Consider the following 6,708-nt stretch of genomic DNA (forward strand, 5'->3'; position numbering starts at 1 on the left):
TAGGTCGAGTTTACGTCGCGTCGCCTACGTGTTCAACAATGAGTACGGTACTCTAATTGTTCTTATAGGCGACTGCTGTAAGGTTCATTATCGCCTGACAAGTATTTTTAATTGATAAATGAGTTCTATTCAGTCAATGCTTAACATAAAAACACAATAAAACATGTTATAACAACATTTAAACAGATTTAAAAACAAACGTTTTCGCCAATTTTGATTGGCATCTTCAGGTCGTGTAGGTCGAATAGAACATGTTATAATAAGTGAACACTTGGTATATAAAGTTAAAAACAGATGTTAAAACTATGGTATAACATAAAACAGAGAATAGAACTTGGCAAAAAGCCACCACTATGTGTGTAGAAGCACTATGTTGAAAGAGGCGTGTGTGATCCAAGGGAACGATAAAACTCTTCCGTCATTGCAGGTACAGTTTTCAAGACAGATTTGACGATGCTACAAACAGGTTGGTCGTGTGGCCTATTATGGAAAGCAGGAAAAATCCTGTAAATTGTAAGGATGGAATGAAAAAGTATTTAGAAGCATTTAAGTATTACTTAAATCATCTAAAACAATACTTACAAAAAGTTGGAAAAGCGTCTTGAATCCATGAGGGCGGCGACACGACTGAACCAATATGCCTTTAAAAAGTATTTTTAAATTTGAATGATAATTTACAAAAAGAAAAAAAGTTACAATGAGACAACCAAGTAATTAATATAATATGTTATAATGGGTCTACCTTCAGTATTAATCTGTCAACATGAGCATTTTTAAAAATACTGTAATGAAATTCCAATGTACTTTAATATCCTAGGAATAACAGTTTAAATAATAACGTAACAATGTGCAAGTCCCCAATGCGATTTTACAGTTATTTACTCAATAGGCCTATGTTATAGTCAGTACACTGATGTGGGTGCTTCAAATAATATTGCAGTAAACTGTGGACTGTAGTTTTAGTTTTGTTTTAATTTGCATTAATATCTGAGCAGGGCTGTATTTAGGCCTAGACAGCTGCCTAAAGCGGCAGATTTGAGGGGGCGGCTTTTAAGCTATTACAGTTAATTTTTTTATGTTTTTTAAATTTTATTCATAACTCTTTAAAAGAGAACATGAACTTAAACGCACAATAAAAAGCATATGTATAACATTGGCAACAATCATTTCAAATTTAATCAATGGTGTGCCAACGTAAAAAGGACAGTTTTTCAATAATAGTGTCACAATATGGTCATAGCATTTTTTTCATCTCACGGTGATATCATTAAAGAACTTGCTGGTATTATACACACATCAAAATTGTCTAAGGAAACTAAAAAATTTGAAATATCAAGAAAATTGACCAAGTTACAAAACTTAGCGGAAGTGAATATTAAAGTACTAGTCATTTGTCATTTTACCTGGTTACCATAGTAACCAACATTGTTATTTTGTATTGTTACATTGGAAAGAATTAAATTAGTGTGTTAATGCTCATTCAGACTTACATTCAAAGAAAATACCGCCAGCCATTGTAGCAGTCGGACGCTTGGCAGTTCAGTTTAGTTTGAAACTGTAAAGAGTGCAGTTGTTTTGTACCTAGGTGATTCATATTTTAATATTCATTATAATGAGTGACAGTCGGAAAAAGCTAAGTGGTCCTCAATACCGGAAATACCTCTGATTGAGGTTCTGGATGATATGTAAATATATTATCAGACAGTACATCTCACTTGACGATACATGTCAGAGGAAGAACTGCATCTGAAATCTGATTAGTGTAATATGTAGCTAGTCAGCAATGTATACAATGGAGGGAGAAAGGAACTGATCACCCTGTCCCATTATCTCCTGGCCTAGTTGCCTTATAAGTGATGCCTTGATGGCGTCACTTGTGGGGTCCAGACCTGTCTTCGGACAGTTGACTGAACAATACCGGAAACTCACGAAAGACAAGGCAATTAAAAAAGAGGAAATTGTGAGAAAAAGTTCAAAAATAGATATGCTATTTAAAAAACAAATACAGCCAGCTTGTTCCTGTTCGAGTCCAGATACATCAGCGTATAATTATGTGGCGAACAGTAGGTACCGAAAATGGTGGAGTGTGTGGTTTAGCCTATCTGAGTCAGGCGTTTCCGATATTAGAAACAGTAATAACGCGGAATCAATTATTTCAGTTGATCCAAATAACGCATATAGGGCGGAAATATTTTTCTCTGCCTAGAGGCGCCAAGTAGCTAGATTCGCCCCTGCTGTTTAATCAGGACGAATATAAGAAGTAGTGTACCACTTGCATGCTTTTCCATTGTCCGTGGCGGACCTGAGAACTAGTGGCGCTTCGATCGCTAGGATTTATCGGTTGTCAGAAGACCGGTCTGGAGTCAGACCCTACGAAAATATAATTTCTCGCGCGTTTAATGATGAAAGTTGCTAGGAATTGTTAATATGCTTTGTTGTTGAGGGTTATTTGGATGTCTTCAATTTGTTGTGCTTTGAATTAACCAGTGTGTGGTGGCTTACAAAAATACCGTACTGTTTTGTTCCGGGCTGTAGATCGGAATACAGTAAATATAGTGTGAATACCCTGCTGCGTTGATTGACAGATGTTTAGTGTATCATATGGCGGTTATGTAGTAAATCATTAGCCTATAATGTAATCTAACATAATTTATTTTTTATTACGTGTACACTCTGTGCCCTTTGACAGGAATGTAATAGATCTAAACAATGTGCAGCTCTCACCCAAATCAAAGACTACTAATCAGGTAGTAACGTCAGTTTTTTAACGCATCCTTCCCAAGCTGTGTATGACGTACTTATTAAAACAGAAATGAAAATTAAAGAAAATATTAGCTCAACAAGTGCAATATGGGATGACATCTATCTTGACACCATTGACGGTCTTTCGATCCAGTTTTCGGGAGCAGGTTGTTGCAGAGAACACATGATGGATATTATTCCTAAATTAGTCTACCACTACTTAGAGTGCCGATTCTTCTTCAGGACAAAGAAAATCCGTCAAGTCATCTCGCAAACTCTCGAAGGTAGCAGGCAACTAATCATGGTGAGTAATTTAATTCATTTATAGGTACGTGAAATATCGTTCAACTTCTTATTTACTAATATGTTGTAGGTTTTATCTGTCCCTGAATTCGCAACTTGTTACGAAAAGATTATTTAATTTAAATTCAGGGACAGAAAAACCTACAAAACTCTCCAAGCTTTCACAAAATATCTTCTGCAACTTCAGTTTAAAGGCCCTCTCCAGTTTTTAGAGACTAGAACACGACAATAAGAGAGGGAGGGAGAAATACCAAGGCACGTCTGAGAGAGAACCAAGACACGACAAAGAGAGCGAGAGAGAAAGACTAGGACCACAGTCTACTATATACCATAGACAAATAACTATATACAGTCACGAAGCTTGAGTTTTGAGGGTGCTAGAAACAATAGACGGTGACGGTACTATTTTGCATTGCCTGTAATGAGGCGATATTAGCGATCCTAGTGGTGAGCAACTACCTAATGTTTGCATATTTACTACGTATTGAGCTTCGCGACTGTATATACTAGGCTGTGCTAGGACTAGGGCACGACGAGAGAGAGGACTGAGAAAGACCAAGGTACGCCTGAGAGAGAGAGAGAGAAACCAGGACACGACCACAGTCTACTATATACAGTCACGAAGCTTGAGTTTTGATGGTGCTAGAACAATAGACGGTGACGGTACTATTTTGCATTGCGTGTAATGAGGCGATATTATCGATCCTAGTGGTGAGCAACTACCTAATGTTTGCATATTTACTACGTATTGAGCTTCGCGACTGTATATACTAGACTGTGCTAGGACTAGGGCACGACGAGAGAGAGGACTGAGAAAGACCAAGGTACGCCTGAGAGAGAGAGAAACCAGAACACGACCACAGTCTACTATATACAGTCACGAAGCTTGAGTTTTGAGGGTGCTAGAACAATAGACGGTGACGGTACTATTTTGCATTGCCTGTAATGAGGCGATATTATCGATCCTAGTGGTGAGCAACTACCTAATGTTTGCATATTTACTACGTATTGAGCTTCGCGACTGTATATACTAGACTGTGACACGACAGAGAGAGAGAGAATAGGCCTATGACATGAAATTGAGAGATAAGTATCAGGACACGTCAGAGACAGATAGAAAACGACGAGGATACATGGAGGGAAAATATAATGGTCATAATTGAAGGCTGCGAAAGAAGAGGTACAATATTGTTTTTAGAGGATTACCCTATGCGACTAATATAATATCCCAAAATGCATTGCGCCTATACTTCGACCAGAATCATCTTCAATATTCAGATTCGAGAAGTTTCATACCAAACTTTAAGTAAAATAATAATTATGTTCAGTAATAAATTTATTTGTTGCAATTGTTTTCTTGTTCTTTCTCGCTCTCTTTCCGAGGTCTGGGTGAAGCCAGCGCTGAGATAATTCCAGTGATTTCGGAAATGGAAATCGTTGAATTTATAAGAGATTTTTGTGGAGATGCAGTTGATCGTATATAGGCCTACAATATGCAAGGCATAACAAAAACCTAACTAACCAACCCTAACTTGTAACAGATTCGTCTATGCAATATGCAAGTGTATAAGCGGAACTACTTCAGCACTATAAGCCGTCTTTTGTCTTCATAACAAGCATAAGTTAATGTCGAATAGAAATTAGCCTATAATGTAATCTAACATAATTTATTTTTTATTATTATCCAAGTATATTTGAGCTATTAAAAGTATAAGTGATGTAAGTAATTTCTTGAACAATCTGGGTGAGCATGATACAAATTCTGTACATTTTTTTTATGCAGAGGCTTATACACCATGCAGAGACTTGATTCCTAATATGTCTATCCACTAGCCTTTCCGAAACTTTCAGAAGGAAGGAATCAGGTTGATAGATCGATAATTATTTGGTGTAAGGTAGGCATTTCTACCAGGCTTAGGAATAAACACAACTCTTGTCTGTCACCAATCAGAGTAAACAAACTGTGTGGCCAGGCAAGATCGGAAAATTCTTATCGAGAGTGGTATAAGTTATACGGTAATTTGCTAGGAGACATCGTTGCATATAGATCACTTTTACACTAAACCTAAAATTTGTTTTTGCAAGATATACTAAAACCCTAAACTAATCTAACCTACCTTTTCCTTAATCTGTGACAGGTAGAGATGGCCGATATTTCACAAACCGATATTTTGTCACAGATAAACCTGTGACTGATGATGCGAAATATCTGTGACAAAATATCGCCATCGAAATCAGCTCCGTATTCAGTACTCTGTGACTGTTGCAACATCTGCGACTGATATTTTCTCCTCTACGTCGTGGGTTTGCGCATGTGCATGATACAATAACAGCAATCGGGCGGTGGTATTTGATTATTTTTTCGTGATATTTTGTTCAATATTATTTTTTTCAAAGTGATGATGTGTTGCAAAGTTATTAGCGGCATTATAATAATATAATCATGAATCTAACATTTTGTTTTCATATTAAGTCTATATGTTTTATAAATATTTTATATATTCCCCCGAGATCTTCACATTTTCATATTACTGTGAATATATATTAATGTATAAGTATTTTCCACTCAATTCTTACGCAGTAACAATATTTTTTTTAGTTATACTATTAATTACAAACAGAATAGTTACAGGAGCCTACATTATTTTAATAACTTTACATGTACTTCTCTCATTTATGTATGATCCAGTTTTAATGTATAGCTGTAACACGAACAGTGCAGGGTAGTATTCATTAAAATAATTAAACTTAAAATAAAATTATTTGTAATAAGTTCATTACCGGTATGTTGTTTATGGTTATTAACTCTTAGGAAATCGCACAGTGCTTTCTAACATTGGTACTCGTGTGGGGTGTTATTTCACCCAATTAATAGGCCTAATCAATGTTCTAAACTTGACATTTAGTGATATTTATCTAGATATTGTTAAAATCATCAACTTGCAAGTAATTTTCAACTTTTAAATATAATAATGTGGGGTATTAGCAAAAATTGTCGATTTTATAAATTCCAAAAAGATCTGACATCTAGCAGACACTGCTCCAACAAATCGTTCTCATTGCCCTTGCACACTTTTAAAATAGACCTACACTTACACATAAATGGGATAATTAATTACATTTGAAAATAAGGGGTATCAAACGTAAATCATGTTAGTTCATTCCGTATCACTGAACGTTATGCTCTTCCGAACTTTCGAAGCATTTCTCACAAGCCGACAACAGCACCTATAGAATTAAAACCGAACGAGATAAAACTTATTTGGCTAAACTAACCTTGAGGTAGTTTCCTTCGTATTACCCTTATACACCTTGCATATACGAATCTGTGACAGGTTAGGTTTGGTTAGTTTAGGCTTTGTTATGCCTTAGATATACGATCAACTGCATCTCCACAAACAATCAAATTCGACGATTTTCACTTCCGAAATCACCGAAACTACCTCAGCGCTAGTTTAACCTGAGCAACTGTCTCTCCACAAAAAAATTCCTTATAAATGCAATGATTTTCACATCCGAAATTGCCGAAACTACTTCAGCGCTAGTTTCACCATCTTATTATAAATGATATAGTGATTACACGATTTAAATAATAATAATAATAATAATAATAATAATAATAATAATAATAATAATAATAATAATAATAATAATAATAATAAT

At 35.6% G+C, this 6,708-nt stretch overlaps 1 long non-coding RNA gene across 1 annotated transcript; it reads right to left on the reverse strand.

The window, feature by feature from the left end:
• Nucleotides 1–372: 372 nt before the first annotated feature.
• On the reverse strand, nucleotides 373–5,299 carry LOC138709256 (uncharacterized). Its single transcript, XR_011334888.1, has 3 exons — nucleotides 5,163–5,299; nucleotides 583–641; nucleotides 373–504 (listed from the first exon to the last, which is right to left on the reverse strand). It is a non-coding gene; the product is annotated as an uncharacterized lncRNA (long non-coding RNA).
• Between the last annotated feature and the right edge of the window lie 1,409 nt (nucleotides 5,300–6,708).

Source organism: Periplaneta americana, chromosome 11, assembly GCF_040183065.1.
Source record: "Periplaneta americana isolate PAMFEO1 chromosome 11, P.americana_PAMFEO1_priV1, whole genome shotgun sequence".
NCBI classification, from domain to species: domain Eukaryota; kingdom Metazoa; phylum Arthropoda; class Insecta; order Blattodea; family Blattidae; genus Periplaneta; species Periplaneta americana.